The sequence below is a fragment of the Salmo trutta genome, unplaced genomic scaffold (genome assembly GCF_901001165.1).
Source record: "Salmo trutta unplaced genomic scaffold, fSalTru1.1, whole genome shotgun sequence".
Lineage (NCBI taxonomy): Eukaryota > Metazoa > Chordata > Actinopteri > Salmoniformes > Salmonidae > Salmo > Salmo trutta.
The window spans coordinates 1-21829 of record NW_021822244.1 but is presented as its reverse complement, the minus strand read 5'-3'; the positions used below and the strand labels follow the sequence as shown (position 1 = coordinate 21829).

Sequence of the window (21829 nt, the reverse complement as noted above, 5' to 3'; positions counted from 1 at the left end):
GAGTTTATTTAAGACCTGTTCTTTATGTGATTACTACATGTACAATGCCATTAAAAAGATATTCTGGATATTTAATATCTCGTCTTACAGTTATTATTTTCAATGATTATATTACCAAGTTGGTGTGTGTGTTATACTGTTACACATTCAATTGTTCATTTGTGTTGTCTGTTGCTGGACTTGTTTTATGTCATTTGACTTCAGAAGCCTGTCATCCGTTGGCTCTTGAAAGAGCATCGTCCTGAAGGTGCAAGTCATGTTCACCTGGTTCGTATTTATTAGCGTAAACCGTAGAAAAATGTTTTGCATCGTAAACAACAGTTTCTTATTGGACAAATTCACATAGTCCCTCCGACGTTTCTGTCCGTTTTCTTCCGATTGGTTTCTAGGTTTCTAATGCATCCCAGGTCAAGTCTTGCATGACCAACTCCTCTCTTCTGATGGCCCTCTGAGTCTCAGGCTTGGCTGCTCCCACTAGAATGTTCCAGAACTTCCATTGTTCCAAACACACATGAGTGTTCCATGTTTGGTGAGTGAGGACCACGTGTGTCACACACTCCATCCTGAGTGCGGTGACTACCTAGGGAGGATGACATTGCAGATAGCACTGATGGTATAAATCCAGAGCGTTAGTCCCAGTCTCCTCACAGTTCAACGGACGGACAGACTGAGGAAGATGATGAGCCTGGTTCAGATCTCCTCCATTCTGCTGTGCTGCCTCTGTCTGTCTGACGGGAAGATTTCAGGTAACACCTTAGGGCTCTTAGTTTATCTTGGGTTTTTTGAATATTTCAAAGTTATTTTCAGCTGTAATTTAAACCTCTTATTTCTGATGATGCTTTTTCTATGTTTATCATTATTTTGTATTTTGTATATCCACTATATATACAAAACTATGTAGACACCCCTTCAAATTAGTGGATTCGGCTATTTCAGCCAGTATAAAATCGAGCACACCGCCATGCACTCTCCATAGACAAACATTGGCAGTAGAATGGCCCATACTGATGAGCTCAGTGACTTTCAACGTGTCACCGTCATAGGATGCCACCTTTCCAACAAGTCAGTTTGTCAAATTTCTGCCCTGTTAGAGCTGCCCCGGTCAACTGTAAGTGCTGTTATTGTGAAGTGGAAATGTCTAGGTGCAACAACGGCTCAGCAGTGAAGAGGTAGGCCACACAAGCTCACAGAACGGGACCTCCAAGTGTTGAAGCACGTAGTGCAAAAAAAATGGTGTCCTCGGTTGCAACACTCACTACCGAGTTCCAAACTGCCTCTGAATGCAACGTCAGCACAATAACTGTTCGTCGGGAGCTTCGTGAAATGTGTTTTCATGGCCGAGCAACCGCTCACAAGCCTAAGATCACAATGCCAAGCCACGGTTGGAGTTGTATAAAGCTCGCCGCCATTGGACTCTGGAGCAGTGGAAACACGTTCAATGGAGTGATGAATCACGCTTCACCATCTGGAGCAGTGGAAACACGTTCTCTGGGGTGATGAATCACGCTTCACCATCTGGAGCAGTGGAAACACGTTCTCTGGGGTGATGAATCACGCTTTACCATCTGGAGCAGTGGAAACACGTTCTCTGGAGTGATGAATCACGCTTCACCATCTGGAGCAGTGGAAACACGTTCTCTAGAGTGATGAATCACGCTTCACCATCTGGAGCAGTGGAAACACGTTCTCTGGGGTGATGAATCACGCTTCACCATCTGGAGCAGTGGAAACACGTTCTCTGGGGTGATGAATCACGCTTCACCATCTGGAGCAGTGGAAACACGTTCTTTGGAGTGATGAATCACGCTTCACCATCTGGAGCAGTGGAAACACGTTCTCTGGAGTGATGAATCACGCTTCACCATCTGGAGCAGTGGAAACACGTTCTCTGGGGTGATGAATCACGCTTCACCATCTGGAGCAGTCCAACGGACGAACCTGGGTTTGGCACTACCTACCCCAAAGCATAGTGCCAACTGTAAAGTTTGGTAGTAAAGGATTAATGGTCTGGGGCTGTTTTTCATGGTTCAGGCTAGGCCCTTTAATTCCAGTGAAGGGAAATCTTAACACTACAGAAAACAATGGCATTCTGCACGATTCTGTGTTTCCAACTTTGTGGCAACAGTTTGGGGAAAGCCCTTTCCTGTTTCAGCATGACAATGCCATCGGTGCACAACGCGAGGTCCCTATAGAAATGGTTTGCCGAGTTCGGTGTGGAAGAACTTGACTGTCCTGCACAGGTTCTTGACCCCATTAAACACCTTTGGGGTGAATTGGAAAGCCGACTGCGAGCCAGGCCTAATCGTCCAACATCAGTGCCCGACCTCACTAATGCCCTTGTGGCTGAATGGACGCAAGTCCCCGCAGCAATGTTCCAACATCTAGTGGAAAGCCTTCCCAGAAGAGTGGAGGCTGTCATAGCAGGAAAGGGGGAACCAACTCCATATTAATGCCCATGATTGTGGAATGAGGCCATGTAGTGTATTTATTGTAATATAATTTAGGCTGTGTTTATGTTTTCTATGTGTATGAGCTCTGTGTATGAGCTATGTGTATGAGCTCTGTGTATGTAAGTAGAAGAAAAATGTACATTTCCTGACAAGAAATGGAGACAGTTTTGAACGACTAAATTGTATTTGCTGCTGTTTTCAGAATACCAACTGGAGTCTGAGACCCTGAGTCAGTGTGAGTCGCTACGTGGTGTTAGTTCTGCCCGGCAACAAGACCATGTCCCCCAGTGCTCAGAGGATGGGAGATTCAGGTATACCTGACAGTGCTGTATTTCACACAAGCTAGCCTGGACGGTAAAGCTAGCCAGGACGGTAAAGCTAGCCTGGACGGTAAAGCTAGCAAGGACGGTAAAGATAGCCAGGACAGTAAAGAAACAATTTACATGTATTTGTCCCAAATGGCACCCTATTCCCAATCCCTATGTAGTGCACTACATTTGACCGGAGCCTTAGGCAAGCAGTGCACTACATAGGGATTGGGAATAGGGTGCCATTAGGGAAGCGACCTCTGTTCCCTTCTCTCTTCTAACTGTTGTGTACTCCAGACACGTCCAGTGCAGCGGTGCTGGAGGTGAGTGCTGGTGTGTGAACGCTGAGGGAGCTGAGATCTCTGGAACCAGACAGAACGGATCAGCTGTGTACTGTGAGCAGAACGCCCCTCTTCCTAGAAATATCTGTTTTAACGTGAAACCACATTGGTGCTAGATGGGATGAATTCTCCTTTGGGAACCCTAGCCAGGCTCATGTTGAACACTGGAAGACCTTTTGAGATGCACTATGTAAATGCTGTCTATCATCGTTGACCTCCTCTTCCTCCTCCTTTTCCTCCTCCTCCTCCCACAGGTCTGACGTCCTGCCAGCTCCACAGACAGCAGGCCCTGCTGAGTGGCGATGCCCCCCTGGTACCCCAGTGCCAGGCCTCTGGGGAGTACCAGGCGGTGCAGTGTGACAGCGCCCGGGGACAGTGCTGGTGTGTAGACCTGGAGGGCATGGAGATTTACGGGACCCGGCAGAACGGAAAGCCCTCTCAGTGTGAGTTAGTTAGGAGCAGGATGACTTGTGTTGTGTATTGATATGTCGTTTATGACTTACAGTATTATGTGCATCCATTTTCTAATGGGTGGCCCCAGCGGGAATCAAACCCACAAATCCTGACGTTGCAAGTGCCATGCTCTACCAACTTAGCCACACAGCCCAGTAATATATAAATGAGGAGAGCTGATCAGAACAACCTTTTCCCTCAGGCCCAGGCAGCTGTGAGGTGAGGTCGAGGCGTCTCCTCCACGGCGTCGGGGAGCGCTCCCCCCCCTCATTGCTCGGCCGACGGCTCCTTCCTTTCCGTGCAGTGCAAGTTTGTCAACACCACTGACAGGATGGTCTTGGATCTGCTGCACACGTTCAACAGGTGAGTGCCTGGAAGGGAAAGATATTCACTCTGTGTGCACCCCAAATTACACCCTATTCCATATGTGTAGTACACTACTTTAGTGCACTATATCAGGAGAATAGGGTACCATTTGGGACGCTGACATTCACTGTTAGTTCGTTGGAATCTCATCCTTCAGTTGGTGTTTGAAGGTGTGAGATCTATCAGACTGCTGGGGTTTACTTTGACCTGGCTGTGTATTGGGATCCTGTACAAAGCTTTTATAGTATCTGCCTGTAGATGGCAGCGTAATGCTTAGACCCGGGGACAGGATTTAGACACGCTGGCAGGAGAACTGGGAGCCTAAATTCACTTTGTCTTTCCCTCCTCGCTCTACACTGCTGACCTGATAGGATCCTATTCTTGTGTATGGTGACTGGAACGGAGATGCTTGGTCTCCTGGGAACTTACTGTAATTTTCAGAATTCACTCATGATTATTTTAACCTTTTATTTAACTTGGCAAGTCAGTTAAGAACAAATTCTTATTTACAATGACGGTCTAGGAACAGTGGGTTAACTGCCTTGTTCAGGGGCAGAACGACAGATTTATATCTTGTCAGCTCAGGGATTCGATCTTGCAACCTTTCGGTTACTGGCCCAACGCTCTAACCACTAGGCTACCTGCCTCCCTACATTCTTTAAACATGTTTCACAGTGTCTAAAGTAAACAATGTAATCATTCCAGATGTTTCAGATAATCCACCAATATGTAAACTTTTCATCTGGAATGTGGGTTTGGACAATAGTTTACACGTTGCCGTTCATCTCCTTTATGTGGAGGGCTTTCAGTCCTTTTTAGTTAGCGCAGCTGCAAAAATTCCAACCCTTACCACAGAGGCCTACACAAAAATGTCTACTTTCAGACCTTGAATTATAATTTATAATAATCATTTTGGTCTTGTGTCTATTTCTGGCTAGCGGATGTTTTGACATCCGTCTCTAGGCAACAACTAGCATCATATTCCCTACTTAGTGTTTGCACCCGGGCTTGTGCAGTGAACTCTGCATGATTGGCCCCCAGCCTGGCCAAGACTGTCTCTGTTATCACTCCAGGCTCCAGCCAAGTACAGCCAAGGGGTCAAGAGTCAAGTTGTTCCTGGTCCTCTAAAACCACTCAGGAACTGGTCTTAACTGCCAGCCAGCCAGCAGACATTTCTCAAATGACTCCAAGATCAACAAACCTAAAGGAAGAGATTCCTTTTTTATATCGGCAAAACAAATAAAAGGATGATGGCGACGACTTGGTACATGAAATCTTTATTTTGAGGCTTCCTTTTACTGTCAAGGCAGGCTCTCTTGAAGAGAGTATTGTATGTGAATCAATGTTGTAAGTTAAAGAAATACTTTCCATCTTCGTGGAAGAGCTAACTCATTACAACTATAATGAGTTCCTCCCTGATAACTTGAATTACTTTGTCATCTTCATGTACTGTATATTATAGTACTATAATTAGTATTGTAGTATTATAATTAGTATTATAGAGTACTGTCATGTATTTTACTCTTCTATTAGCCTATTTTAGACAGAGTGAAGTGAGAAGAGGTGTGATATCTCCCACAGGTTCCCTAAAGTATTCCAGACGTTCAGCAGCTTCAGACAGATGTTCCCAGAGGTGTCCAGTTACTGTTTCTGTGCTGACAGCAGAGGCAGGGAGCTCCCCAGCACAGGTGAGAAAGATGCTACATCAACAGGTGACACACACACACACACACACACACACACACACACACACACACACACACCCACACCACACACACACACAGGAACCATTATTTACAATAACTCTTAACTGGATTTTCATCAAGAATCAGAAATAGATATTTTTAAATAACTATTTGGTATTTTGTATTTTATTAGGATCCCCGTTAGCTGTTGAGAAAGCAGCAGCTCCTCTTCCTGGGGTCCACACAGAACATGAAACATAATACAGAACATTAATAGACAAGGACAGAACTACATACATTTAAAATGTCACATATCAATAGATACACACACAATATCTAGGTCCAATAGGTGGGAGGTGTTGTGAGGTGTTGCTTTATCCGTTTTTTGAAACCAGGTTTGCTGTTTATTTGAGCAATATGAGCTGGAACGGATGCAATCATGGCTCTATATACTACTGTACACTTTCTTGAACTTGTTCTGGATTTGGAGACTTTTGAAAAGACCCTGGTGGCATGTCTGGTGGGAAAGTGTGTGTGTCAGAGCTGTGTCTAAGTTGACTATGCAAACAATTTGGGATTTTCAACACATGAATGTTTCTTATATAAAATGTAAAAGAAGTGATGCAGTCAGTCTCTCCTCAAACTCTTAACAAGAGAGACTGGCATGCATAGTATTTATATCAGCCCTCTGATTACAATGAAGAGCAAGACGTGCCGCTATTAAACAGTGTGTGTTAGTAAAATGCTTGTTTCCCTGTGTTCAGGTTTAGAGCTGCTGCTAGATGAGGTGTATGACACAGCCTTCTCAGGTCTGGAACCAGGCCTCCCTTCTCCCAGACCAACATGTACCGCATCCTACAGAGGAGATTCCCTGGCCATCCAGCTGGCGATGAGTGGCAGGTTTAGATGTACGTTAGTTTCATCAATCTGGCATTGTTTCTATCAGTGGTGGCTGGTGGCACCTTCATTTGTAGGACGGGCTCATAGCGAATAAATAGACTGGAATCAAACACATTAAACACGTGCTTTCCATGTGTTTGATACCATTCACTTTATTCCTGCTATCATTATAAGCTGTCCTACCGTAACCAGCCTCCCCTGGTTTCCATTATTTCCCCTCTCTCCCTCTACCTGTCATGTAGGCCCCAGCCCTTGTGAGAGCGAGCGATCCGCTGGTGCCCAAGCTGGCAATGTGTTTGTGCCGTCCTGTGCTTCCAATGGGGGTTACGTGCCAACCCAGTGCCAGGCGGGTGGGCAGTGGCTGGTGTGTCGACCCACAGGGAAGGAGATCTTTGGGACACGACAACATGGAGGATCCCCTGACTGTGGTAACTAAGTAACAGTGTTGTTGGATTCAAATAGTGCTTTGACCATTTAGTGTTCCAAACCAACAGTACAATACCATTGACTGTGCAGAAACGAGAGCACACCTCAAGAATCGATTACTGAATGAAAGCTTATCTGCGCTGTTTTGTATTTCATTTCCAGTCGATTTTATTATCCCACAGGGGGAAATTCATTTTGGTTATCATGCTGTACATAGAAGTCATTAAAAAAAACAATAGTCAATATTTTAGGCCTATAGAAAATTCCTAGAAACATGGCATTTTCCCTCTACTGAACCCAGGTGCTGGAGTGAAGGACTGTTCCTCTGAGCGTCGCCAGGCCCTCTCCAGGCTCCTCTCCAGCCCCTCAGGCCGGTGCCATCAGCCAAGGACTCACAGACACACTCAGCCCCAAGCCCCTGTCTCCATGCAGCCCCCAACTCCAACAGCTCCTGCTGGGGTCCCTTATGGAGTCTCTTTCTGAGCGATCCGATTTAGGAGACATCCTAGCTGAGACGATCCAGGGGATGTTCCCTAGCGGGGCCAGGGCCCTCAAGGCCCTAGCTCTAGCCTCCAACCCCAAGAGACTCCAGGAGAACCTGTTCGGAGGAAAGTTCTTAGGAAACGCTGGGATGTTTAACTTCACTGGGGCCGTCGGTGTCAGCGGCACGTTGAGTTTCAGTCAAGCCAGTCTGACAAACAACCAAGATCTAGTTAAACTCATCAGCGCCACCCTGGAAAACGTAGACTTCCTCTCCACCCTACGCCAAACCATCCTCTTATCCAAAGCCGAGGACAGCACCCAGCTAGGTTGTTTTGTAACTTCGTTCTTGGACTATTAAAAAGCATTACAAGCTATTTGTTTCTACCATCGAGGACCTCTTTGGAAACAAGTGTTTAGATAAATGTGCTGTCCACTGGGGATTCAATGTACATCTTACTGTATTAGTTGTTTTTTTTACCCAAATAAATGAAAATCATTTGAATTCAAAAGGTGAGCTGTTCAGGTCCTGTTTGAGAGCGCAGTCCGGTGGTGCTGGTTGTGAGAGGAGACCTCTGCCCTGTACGTGCCCAGCTGTGATGACAGCGGCCAGTATCAGGAGATCCAGTGCCACCAAGGCTCGGAGTGTTGGTGTGTTGACCCCCCAGGGTAAGGAGGTCATGGGGTCACGCTCCAATGGTCAAAAGGCCAAGGTGTCCGTCACGATGCGAGAGGGAGCGAGCGGCTGCCCAGAGGTGTAATTACTTTATGACACTCCCCCAGCACGACTGTAATAAACTACCAACGGACTCTTCTCTACCTGCATCCTGGTCTGTAAATAACTACCAAACTGACTTCTTCTCTACCTTCATCCTGTCTGTAAATAACATACCGAACTGACTCTTCCCTACCTGCATCCTGTCTGTAAAATAACTACCGAACTGACTCTTCTCTACCTGCATCCTGTCTGTAAATAACTACGAACTGACTCTTCCCTACCTGCATCCTGTCTGTTAAATAACTACCGAACTGACTCTTCCCTACCTGCATCCTTGTCTGTAAATAACTACCCGAACTGACTCTTCTCTACCTACATCCTCTCTGTAAATAACTACCGAACCGACTCTCTTTCTACCTGCATCCTCTCTGTAAATAACTACCGAACTGACTCTCTCTACCTGCTCCTGTCTGTAAATAACTACCGAACTGACCTCTTCTCTACCTGCATCCTGTCTGTAAATAACTACCGAACTGACTCTTCCCTACCTGCATCCTGTCTGTACAAACTACCGTACTGACTCTTCTCTACCTGCATCCTGTCTGTAAATAACTACCGAACTGACTCTTCCTACCTGCATCCTGTCTGTAACTAACTACCGAACTGACTCTTCTCTACCTGCATTCTCCTGTAAATAACTACCGAACTGACTCTTTTCTACCTGCATCCTCTCTGTAAATAACTACCGAACTGACTCTTTCTACCTGCATCCTCTCTGTAAATAACTACCGAACTGATTCTTCTCTACCTGCATCCTGTCTGTAAATAACTACCGAACTCAACTCTTCTCTACCTGCATCCTGTCTGTAAATAACTACGAACTGACTCTTCTCTACCTGCATCCTGTCTGTAAATAACTAACGAACTGACTCTTCCCTACCTGCATCCGTCTGTAAATAACTACCGTACTGACTCTTCTCTACCTGCATCCTGTCTGTAAATAACTACCGAACTGACTCTCCCCTACCTGCATCCTTGTAACTACCGAACTTGACTCTTCCGACCTGGCATCCTCTCTGTAAATAACTACCGAACTGACTCTTCTCTACCTGCATCCTCTCTGTAAATAACTAACCGAACTGACTCTTCTCATACCTGCCATCTTCTGTCTGTAAATAACTACCGAACTGACTCTTCCCTACCTGCATCCTGTCTGTAAATAACTACCGAACTGACTCTTCTCTACCTGCATCCTCTCTGTAAATAACTACCGAACTGACTCTTTTCTACCTGCATCCTCTCTGTAAATAACTACCGAACTGACTCTTCTCTACCTGCATCCTGTCTGTAAATAACTACCGAACTGACTCTTCTCTACCTGCATCCTGTCTGTAAATAACTACCGAACTGACTCTTCTCTACCTGCATCCTGTCTGTAAATAACTACCGTACTGACTCTCTACCTGCATCCTGTCTGTAAATAACTACCGAACTGACTCTTCTCTACCTGCATCCTGTCTGTAAATAACTACCGAACTGACTCTTCTCTACCTGCATCCTGTCTGTAAATAACTACCGAACTGACTCTTCTCTACCTGCATCCTGTCTGTAAATAACTACCGAACTGACTCTTCTCTACCTGCATCCTGTCTGTAAATAACTACCGTATGACTCCTCTACCTGCATCCTGTCTGTAAAACTACCATACTGACTCTTCTCTACTGCATCCTGTCTGTAAATAACTACCCAAACTGACTCTCTCTACCTGCCTGTCTGTAAATAACTACCATACTGACTCTCTCTACCTGCATCCTGTCTGTAAATAACTACAGTACTGACTCTTCTTTCTGTGCTGTATTGTAAATACTACAGTACTGACTCTTCTTTCTGTGCTGTATTGTAAATAACTACAGTACAGACTTCTTTCTATGCTGTATTGTAAATAACTACAGTACTGACTCTTCTTTTTGTGCTGTATTGTAAATAACTACAGTACTGACCTTTTCTCTGTGCTGTATTTGAACTCACTTTGTATTTTTTTTATTGTATCTTATTGAAAACTTTACATGTTGGTTACGCTGTTTGTGCAGAGAGCTTGAGAGTAAGCATTTTATTGTACTGTACTGTTTAAACCTACGATGTGCATTTGCAAATATACTTTGATACATTTTGAAGGTGAAGTCAGGCCAGGCTGGGCTGGGGTAGAGGTGTTCATTGCCGAAGTGTGCGGAGGACGGGAGCTACGTGGGCGTTGCAGTGTCTGGGAAAAGAGTTGCTTCTGTCTGGACCTCCTGGGAGAGAGACTGCCACTATCCCTGTAGGACAGACTGTTCAGTGTGAGTAGGCAGAGCCACCACTCGTCAGACACAGATTAAGCCTAGTCCTGGACTGAAAAGCATGTTCCATGGAGATTGAAATTGCTGTTCTTAGTCCAAGACCTGGTTTAATCTGTGTCCGGTAAACTGGCCCATAGTGTGCAGTCCATCTAGCTGTACCTTGTCCTGGTCCAAACTACTACATTATTAAGGGGGTAGGGTGCCCTGATCCAAACTACTACATTATTAAGGGGGTAGGGTGTCCTGGTCCAAACTACTACATTATTAAGGGGGTAGGGTGTCGTGGTCCAAACTACTACATTATTAAGGGGGTAGGGTGCCCTGGTTCCAAACTCTACATTATTAAGGGGGTAGGGTGTCCTGGTCCAAACTACTACATTATTAAGGGGGTAGGGTGTCGTGGTCCAACTACTACATTATTAAGGGGGGTAGGGTGCCTGGTCCAAACTACTACATTATTAAGGAGGTAGGGGTGTCCTGGTCCAAACTACCTACATTATTAAGGGGGTAGGGTGTCCTGGTCCAACTACTACATTATTAAGGGGGTAGGGTGTCCTGGTCCAAACTACTACATTATTAAGGGGGTAGGGTGCCCTGGTCCACACTACTACATTATTAAGGGGGTAGGGTGCCCTGGTCCACACTACTACATTATTAAGGGGGTAGGGTGTCCTGGTCCAAACTACTACATTATTAAGGGGGTAGGGTGTCCTGGTCCAAACTACTACATTATTAAGGGAGTAGGGTGTCCTGGTCCACACTACTACATTATTAAGGGGGTAGGGTGCCGTGGTCCAAACTACTACATTATTAAGGGGGTAGGGTGTCGTGGTCCAAACTACTACATTATTAAGGGGGTAGGGTGCTCTGGTCCAAACTACTACATTATTAAGGGGGTAGGGTGTCCTGGTCCAAACTACTACATTATTAAGGGGGTAGGGTGCCCTGGTCCAAACTACTACATTATTAAGGGGGTAGGGTGCTCTGGTCCAAACTACTACATTATTAAGGGGGTAGGGTGCCGTGGTCCACACTACTACATTATTAAGGGGGTAGGGTTGTCCTGGTCCAAACTACTACATTGTTAGGGAGTAGGGTGTCCTGATCCAAACTACTACATTATTAAGGGGGTAGGGTACCCTGGTCCAAACTACTACATTATTAAGGACGGGTAGGGTGCCCTGGTCCAAACTACTACATTATTAGGGGGTAGGGTGTCTGGTCCAAACTACTACATTATTAAGGGAGTAGGGTGTCCTGGTCCAAACTACTACATTATTAAGGGAGTAGGGTGCCCTGGTCCAAACTACTTACACTACATTATTAAGGGGGTAGGTGCCGTGGTCCAAACTACTACATATTAAGGGGGTAGGGTGCCCTGGTCCAAACTACTACATTATTAAGGGGGTAGGGTGTCCTGGTCCAAACTACTACATTATTAAGGGGGTAGGGTGCCCTGGTCCAAACTACTACATTATTAAGGGGGTAGGGTGTCCTGGTCCAAACTACTACATTATTAAGGGGGTAGGGTGTCCTGGTCCAAACTACTACATTATTAAGGGGGTAGGGTGTCCTGGTCCAAACTACTACATTATTAAGGGGTAGGGTGCCTGGTCCAAACTACTACATTATTAAGGGTAGGGTGCCTGGTCCAACTACTACATTATTAAGGGGGTAGGGTGCCCTGGTCCAAACTACTACATTATTAATGGGTAGGGTGCCCTGGTCCAAACTACTACATTATTAAGGGGGTATGGTGCCGTGGTCCAAACTACTACATTATTAAGGGGGTAGGGTGCCCTGGTCCAAACTACTACATTATTAAGGGGGTAGGGTGCCTGGTCCAAACTACTACATTATTAAGGGGGTAGTGCCCTGGTCCAAACTACTACATTATTAAGGGGGTAGGTCCTGGTCCAAACTACTACATTATTAAGGGGGTAGGGTGCCTGGTCCAAACTACTACATTATTAAGGGTAGGGTGTCCTGGTCCAAACTACTACATTATTAAGGGGTAGGGTGCCCTGGTCCAAACTACTACATTATTAAGGGGTAGGGTGTCGTGGTCCAAACTACTACATTATTAAGGGGGTATGGTGCCGTGGTCCAAACTACTACATTATTAAGGGGTAGGGTGTCCCTGGTCCAAACTACTACATTATTAAGGGGTAGGGTGCCTGGTCCAAACTACTACATTATTAAGGGGTAGGGTGCCCTGGTCCAAACTACTACATTATTAAGGGGTAGGGTGTCCTGGTCCAAACTACTACATTATTAAGGGAGTAGGGTCCTGGTCCAAACTACTACATTATTAAGGGGGTAGGGTGCCCTGGTCCAAACTACTACATTATTAAGGGAGTAGGGTGTCGTGGTCCAAACTACTACATTATTAAGGGGGTATGGTGCCGTGGTCCAAACTACTACATTATTAAGGGAGTAGGGTGTCCTGGTCCAAACTACTACATTATTAAGGGAGTAGGGTGTCCTGGTCCAAACTACTACATTATTAAGGGGGTAGGGTGCCCTGGTCCAAACTACTACATTATTAAGGGAGTAGGGTGTCCTGGTCCAAACTACTACATTATTAAGGGAGTAGGGTTCCCTGGTCCAAACTACTACATTATTAAGGGAGTAGGGTGTCGTGGTCCAAACTACTACATTATTAAGGGAGTAGGGTGTCGTGGTCCAAACTACTACATTATTAAGGGGTAGGGTGCCCTGGTCCAAACTACTACATTATTAAGGGGGGTAGGGTGCCCTGGTCCAAAACTATACATTATTAAGGGGGTAGGGTTGCCCTGGTCCAAACTACTACATTATTAAGGGGGTAGGGTGTCATTTAGACATAACAATTGTTTGAGCTTTTCCTCTGTCTCCAGGTCCTCCCCCTCTCTCTCCCCTTCCCTCCCCAGGACCAGCTCCAGGCTCCTGCTCCCTGGCGGTGGCTGAGGTGGACCAGTTCCAGGAGGAGGCTGAGCGTCTGGTCCTCCTCTCCAACAGCTCCCACGTCCCTCTGGGCTACAGGTAACCCTGAAGAAGAGACGGTGTGTCGACACCTGGGTGTTTACCCATCACATTGTTGAACCATGTATAGAGTCTGACTATATTTATTTACAATATTAATAATACATTGTATTTAAATAAAAACACTGTACTATTCCGTTAGTCAGCACCTCTCCAACATTTTTGTGTTTGTCAACTCATGCTTTTCTGCTGGATGTTCTCCTCTGGGGTACAGCTACCTTCTAGCTGAAGGTCTCCGTCTGACCTCTGACGAGCTACTCCACGCCCTCTCCTCCTCCGACCAGACCACTCTGCTCTCTGATAGGCTGCTGAGCCACTCCCACTCTGCTCTACGACTTGCTGCCCACTCCAGTACGTCTGGTGTGATGTCATATCCTCTGGATATGATGTCATATCCTCTGCGTGATGTGCTCCATACTTGTTTCTTTCATTGCCAGGAGTTAACTACTAAAGAGTGTTAGGTGGCTACTATTGTAATATTTACTGTCATCTCAATGTCATTGTTTCTCTGTCATAGTGTTTTTTGTTGTTGTTATTAACTGAAACATGTCCATAATATTGCAGTCAACACGGTGTGAACCTCCGTGTTGTATTGTCTCCTCCGCAGCCCTGCGGTTCTATGGGCAGAGCCAGCAGGCAGCATCTGTGGAGGAGAGACAGTCTCTACTGCTGGGCTACCAGCCCTACAGGCCCCCAGTGTGATGCCCACAGACAGTGGCTGCCCACCCAGTGCCACCCCAGCACAGGTCAGAGTCACACCTCCAACCTCAAACCCAGCTCTACATTGTAACTGTAGTAGTGTAATACAAGCCACAGTACAGGTCATTATACCTTCTCTAGACCCTTCTAGAAGGACACCTCTCATATTGAGCAACGTCTCTTTGTTTTATTCATAATATGTTGGTTGGAAACAGATAAGACGAATGAAGTAGCTACAGTAGTGTTAATTGACTGAGTTGTAACTGTCTCCAGGTCAGTGTTATATTGACTGAGTTGAAACTGTCTCCAGGTCAGTGTTATATTGACTGAGTTGTAACTGTCTCCAGGTCAGTGTTATATTGACTGAGTTGTAACTGTCTCCAGGTCAGTGTTATAATGACTGAGTTGATACTGTCTCCAGGTCAGTGTTATATTGACTGAGTTGAAACTGTCTCCAGGTCAGGTGTTATATTGACTGAGTTGAAACTGCTCTCCAGGTCAGTGATTATATGACTGAGTTGTAACTGTCTCCAGGTCAGTGTTATATTGACTGAGTTGTAACTGTCTCCAGGTCAGTGTTATAATGACTGAGTTGATACTGTCTCACAGGTCAGTGTTATATTGACTGAGTTGAAACGTCTCCAGGTCAGTGTTATATTGACTGAGTTGTAACTGTCTCCAGGTCAGTGTTATATTGACTGAGTTGAAACTGTCTCCAGGTCAGTGTTTATATTGACTGAGTGTGAAACTGTCTCCAGGTCAGTGTTATTTGACTGAGTTGAAACTGTCTCCAGGTCAGTGTTATATTGACTGAGTTGTAACTGTCTCCAGGTCGGTGTTATATTGACTGAGTTGAAACTGTCTCCAGGTCAGTGTTATATTGACTGAGTTGTAACTGTCTCCAGGTCAGTGTTATATTGACTGAGTTGAAACTGTCTCCAGGTCAGTGTTATATTGACTGAGTTGTAACTGTCTCCAGGTCAGTGTTATATTGACTGAGTTGTAACCGTCTCCAGGTCAGTGTTATATTGACTGAGTTGAAACTGTCTCCAGGTCAGTGTTGGTGTGTGGATGAGGAAGGAGGATACATCCCAGCTTCCCTGACCAGTCGCTCCCTGCAGAGACCACAGTGTAAGACAGGACATTATATAGTTTCTCACTGACTTTCTTTGTTCTGTATGTAAGGATAGCACTCCTCCCATCTGCTTTTGTCTGTTGAATGATTTGAGTTGTTTTCTGTAAATCTCCTCTCGTCTTCCAGGCCAGACCCGGTGTCAGAGAGGTTATGCTCAGGCTCTGCTCTCTGACTGGACACAGTCCTCCTACGTCCCGACTTGTGAAGTGGTGAATATCCTCACCAGAATGTTGAGCATAAATATCAGGAAATTGATTAGCTTTGTTTTATTCTGCCGTAATTCTGCTCTGTCTCCTCCTTGCTGTAACTCGTGTCGGTCTCCTTGCTGTAACTCGTGTCTGTCTCCTTGCTGTAACTCGTGTCTGTCTCCTTGCTGTAACTTCTGTCTGTCTCCTTGCTGTAACTCGTGTCTGTCTCCTTGCTGTAACTTCTGCTCTGTCTCCTCCTTGCTGTAACTTCTGTCTGTCTCCTTGCTGTAACTTCTGTCTGTCTCCTTGCTGTAACTTGTCTGTCTCCTCCTTGCTGTAACTTCTGTCTGTCTCCTTCTTGCAGTAACTTCTGTCTGTTCTCCTTCTTGCTGTAACTTCTGTCTGTCTCCTTCTTGCTGTAACTTCTGTCTGTCTCCTTGCTGTAACTTCTGTCTGTCTCCTTGCGTGTAACTTCTGTCTCGCCTTGCTGTAACTTCTGTCTGTCTCCTTCTTGCTGTAACTTCTGGTCTGTCTCCTTGCTGTAACTTCTGTCTGTCTCCTTGCTGGTAACTTCTGTCTGTGTCTCTGAGGGGTTGGTATTAAAGCACAACACCAGTTCTATTGGACAATAAAGTTTCTTCTATTGTCCTCTATGTACAGTATGTGTCCTTGATACCAGTGGTTGTGGTGCTGTCTGTGTGTTTTCCAGAGTGGCCAGTTCTCTTGTGCTCCAGAAGGGGCTTCAGGTGGAGGTGGGGCCTGGTGTGTCAGTCCTGTTTCTGGGAACCATCCAGCCTGCTACCCTGAGTCCCCAGTGGAGACCTCACATGTACTGACACTCCACATATAGCAATCAATCCTTATAACAATCAATCACATATAACAATCAATCACTGATAACAATCAATCACTTTAACAATCAATCACTTATAACAATCAATCACTTATAACAATCAATCACATATAACAAATCAATCCTTATAACATCAATCACATATAACAATCAATCACTTATAGCAATCAATCACTTATAACAATCAATCACATATAACAATCAATCACTTATAACATCATCACTTATAACATCAATCACATATAACAATCACATATAACAATCAATCACTTATAACAATCAATCACATATAACAATCAATCACTTATAGCAATCAATCACTTATAACATCAATCACATATAACAATCAATCCATATAACAATCAATCACTTATAACAATCAATCACATCTAACAATCAATCACTATAACAATCAATCACTTATAACAATCAATCACATATAGCAATCAATCACTTATAGCAATCAATCACTAATAACAATCAATCACATATAACAATCAATCACATATAACATCATCACATATAACAATCAATCACTTATAACAATCAATCACTTATAACAATCAATCACTTATAACAATCAATCACATATAGCAATCAATCACTTATAACAATCAATCACTTATAGCAATCAATCACATATAGCAATCAATCACATATAACAATCAATCACTTATAACAATCAATCACATATAGCAATCAATCACTATAACAATCAATCACTTATAACAATCAATCCCTTATAACAATCAATCACTTATAACAATCAATCACACATAACAATCACACAAACAATCAATCACTTAGTGATTCAACCATTTGGGACAGACATGTTCATATACTTCACTTTGAAGAAATACCATTTAATTTTATAACACATTGTATATTAAGTCCATCTGAAGGACTCAACCATTTCACATCTTGTAAGCTGTCTGCAATTTGCTAAATCAGAAGGTTGAACATGTAAAACAGGATGATTTTTTAAAGCCATCTCCTCGTCTGTCCCCGTTGTGTCTCTAGGTCCTAGCTGGTGCCAGTTGTTGAAAGACGAGGTCAGTCTGTGGTGGGTTATGAGGCGGAGTGCCAGGTGGATGGAAGGCTGTTCTCCCCGCTGCAGTGTGACCAGACAGGACTGCTGGTGTGTGTCTCAGACAGACGGACAGGAGCTGCCTGGAAACCAGGACCCCACGCGGCACGGGGAAGACCCCAGCCTGTGACAGTAAGTCTGGTATATATGTACTGAATGTTTAAAGATGGCCGCAGGTGCTTTGTAAACACATACTCTGTACATAAGCAAACACACAACCACACACACACACAGGAAAGAGTTTAGTTGGCCCTAACAATATTCCATCTGTTACCAAAAGCTTATTCTAGCTGTACAAATAGAGAGACAAACACTTCATATTAAAAGTCACTATTATTTACTCATCTCAGTAAACTTTGTCTTCCATCTATTTACCTGGTTCTCTCTGTCTCCAGGTCCCCAGTGTCCCTCTCCGTTCTCTGACATCATCGTTACCCACGGTGACGTGGGTCTGTCACTCTGACGTGATTGGTTGGCCAGCAGAACTGTGAACTCATCTGTCCCCTGGGTTACGAAAGCCCTCTTCCTGTGAACATGCAGTTATTGTGTGACGTGGGAGACCAGAGCCTGGGGTGACAGAGGCCCCACTTCCCTCAAGCCTGTCAGAGTAACTAACCACACACCACATCAAACAAACACCCCCTAGTCTGTCTGGTCCTGTCTGTCTGTCTGTCTGTCTGTCGGTCTGGCTGTCTGGCTGTCTGGCTGGCTGGCTTTCTCCCTCTTTTATTATCCCTAAAATGCAATATGTCTCTCTCTATCTGTGTCTCGCTCTATCTCTCTCTCTGTCTCTCTCTCTCTTTCTCTCGCTCTCTCTCTGTCTTTCTCCCTCTCTCTCGTTCTCTCTCTCTCCGAGAGTATCTCTGGTCTCTCTCTCAATTTCTGAATATTCAAACCGTATTGGGACTTCTGGTTTGCCTCAATGACCTAGGAAATTATCCCAAGCTTCCTGTTAAAAGATGCAACTTCTGCCAAGCTTGACATGATCTGATTTAGCAGATGTACACAGTGTGTAGTCTAACACAGAATGACCAGACCTCCACAGTGTGTAGTCTAACACAGAATGACCAGAACCTCCACAGTGTGTAGTCTAACACAGAATGACCAGACCTCCACAGTGTGTAGTCTAACACAGAATGACCAGACCTCCTGTCTGTCTGAAAAAACAGGGTAATATGACAAATGCTCCCAGGAGTTGACATTCAGACATAACAAATCAAATCAAATTTGTTTATATAGCCCTTCGTACATCAGCTGATATCTCAAAGTGCTGTACAGAAACCCAGCCTAAAACCCCAAACAGCAAGCAATGCATGTGAAAGAAGCACGTAGACTATCTAGTAGTGAAAGTGGTCCTGATGTTAAAGGGAAGTTGTTAACTCCCTCAGTGTTCAGTTGTTGCTCATGTCTGACTGTTTACGTCTCTCTTGGACCGTTGATGCTTCACACTGTAATCAGTGCTGTGTACAGTTTGATGGAATCACTGTGTGTTTGGCAGGGCTTTGGAGTCTAGACTTCCATGATGTCATGTCTCTGTGTCTGTCTCTGTGTCTGTCTCTGTGTCTGTCTCTGTGTCTGCCTCTGTGTCTGTCTCTGTGTCTGTCTCTGTGTCTGCCTCTGTGTCTGCCTCTGTGTCTGCCTCTGTGTCTGCCTCTGTGTCTGCCTCTGTGTCTGCCTCTGTGTCTGCCTCTGTGTCTGCCTCTGTGTATTGTCTGTCTCTGTGTCTGTCTCTGTCTGTCTGTGTCTGTCTCTGTGTCATGTCTCTGTGTCATGTCTCTGTGTCATGTCTCTGTGTCATGTCTCTGTGTCATGTCTCTGTGTCATGTCTCTGTGTCATGTCTCTGTGTCATGTCTCCGTCTCTCTGTCTCTGTCCTCTGTCGTCTGCCTCTGTGTCTGCCTCTGTGTCTGCCTCTGTGTCTGCCTCTGTGTCTGCCTCTGTGTCTGCCTCTGTGTCTGCCTCTGTGTCTGCCTCTGTGTCTGCCTCTGTGTCTGCCTCTGTGTCGCCTCTGTTGTCTGCGTCTGTCTCTGCGTCTGCGTCTGCGTCTGTCTCTGCGTCTGTCTCTGTGTCTGCCTCTGTGTCTGTCTCTGTGTCTGTCTCTGTGTCTGTCTCTGTGTCTGTCTCTGTGTCTGTCTCTGTGTCATGTCTCTGTGTCATGTCTCTGTGTCTGTCTCTGTGTGTTCCAGGACTTCAGGTGCTGCAAACCGTCCAGACCTCTGTGGTGCTCCAGCTCGCCCTGCCTCCAGGCAGGGACCCTGCAGCTCCTCCCTCCACTCCAGCCTGCAGATCTCTCTACTCCACGACATGAGGGCCAAGGGTCTCTGCAGCCTGCAGGTTGGTGTGTGTGTGTGTGTGTGTGTGTGTGTGTCCCCGAATGTCTGCCATCTACTGTTTCAATAACAGATAGTGAAACCATGTGTAACTTGCTTTGAATGGAAAGGTGCCTGCAGGAGATATTCCAGAACCTGAACTAATGTAAAACATACGTTCTTAGAAAACACTAAACTCATTAACTACAGATGTATTCATAAACACAGCCCTATACGCTCTCTAGAAAATATACATGCATGATTTACTGATTTAATGATATGGACTTTATTGATTGCATATGACTGTTTTTGTACTACAGCTAGTTGTCTATAGTCGACTAATGAAGCCTTGTCTGAGACAGAACTGTAGCGTAAAGCAGCTTGATGCACAACCACTGGACAGGACGCTAGTTGTCTATAGTCGACTAATGAAGCCTTGTCTGAGACAGAACTGTAGCGTAAAGCAGCTTGATGCACAACCACTGGACAGGACGCTAGTTGTCTATAGTCGACTAATGAAGCCTTGTCTGAGACAGAAACTGTAGCGTAAAGCAGCTTGATGCACAACCACTGGACAGGACGCTAGTTGTCTATAGTCGACTAATGAAGCCTTGTCTGAGACAGAACTGTAGCGTAAAGCAGCTTGATGCACAACCACTGGACAGGACGCTAGTTGGCTAGCTACAGATGTAGGATCTTCATTTGAGCCAGTTTGCTAGAGCAGGAAAATAGTCCTCCAGCAACAGGAAATATTCATTATTATGTGGATTATAATTAATGAGCAATTTTTTTAAGGGTTGATATCTTTTTCATAAAGGAAAATCAAGTCTGAAAGTGGGATTTACAAACTTCAGAAGCCTTTTTAAACCTCAAATACTCTACAAATTTAAATGTCCTGCATTGCAGGAAAGTTCTCCTGCAGCAGGGAGATCAAATTAAGATTGTACATCTGTACAGGTTAGCTAACTACTGTGACCTTCATCTCTATGTCAGTGTGTGATGAGTCTGTACAGGTTGGCTAACTACTGTGTGTCTCCTGTTCTAGCTGATGTTCAGCTCTGTGTCAGTGGTGTGATGAGTCTGTTCAGGTTGGCTAACTACTGTGTGTCTCCTGTTCTAGCTGATGTTCAGCTCTGTGTCAGTGTGTGATGAGTCTGTTCAGGTTGGCTAACTACTGTGTGTCTCCTGTTCTAGCTGATGTTCAGCTCTGTGTCAGTGTGTGATGAGTCGTCCGTCTCTGTAGAGTGTGTGAGTGAGGAAAGTGTCAGTGTTCAGGTCAGCTGGAGGGCTCTTCTCTCAGACCTTCCTGTCTCTGTTCTGCCGGACCTGCATGACGTCGGTAAGGAGCACAGACAATATTTCTCAATGAAAGCCACAAATACTGTCTCACACCCCTTAAATATGTCTCAAGACTAGTTTATGCATTTTAAACTTTGACTTTGTGTGTATATTTATTGGAGGTGTGCAACGCGCCTTTTCATGTTTCATTGAATGGTACAACAGAAGTATTTGTGGAATGTAAGTCATTAGTGAATCATCTGTTTCCAGATGTGGCGCTCAGTGAGGACAGGCTGTTGGATGGGTTGCTAGGCCTGATGGGTAGTGACCCCTACCGCTCCCTCTTGACCTCTGAACCCAGAGTCCTCTCTACCTCAGCACCTACTTTGGCTGTTCCAATGGCTACCAGCGTGTTGGAACAGGATGTGGTACGTCCTTATTACCTGTCCCCCTAAAACACAACCTGGCCTGAACCACTGTATATCAGTTCATATGAAATAAAAGTGCATACTTACTGATTTACTAAAGGTCACGACCCGGATGACAGCATTATTAGTAACTGGATGTATAACATACACCCTCCCTTTCTCTCCTCTCTCTCTCTCCTCTCTCTCTCCCTCCACCTTTCTTTTCTCTCTCTCACTCTCATCTTTCTTCTCTCTCTCTCTCTCTCCCCTTCTCTCCTCTCTCTTCCATCTTCTCTCCTCTCTCTCCCTCCATCTTCTCTCTCTCTCCCTCCATCTCTCTCTCTCTTCTCTCTCTCTCCCTCCATCGTCTCTCTCTCCCTCCCTCTC

General features: G+C 45.1%; 1 pseudogene; it reads left to right on the top strand.

Moving 5' to 3' along the window:
• Positions 1-511: 511 nt before the first annotated feature.
• Positions 512-6939, top strand: LOC115181397 (thyroglobulin-like; annotated as a pseudogene).
• Positions 6940-21829: the final 14890 nt, after the last annotated feature.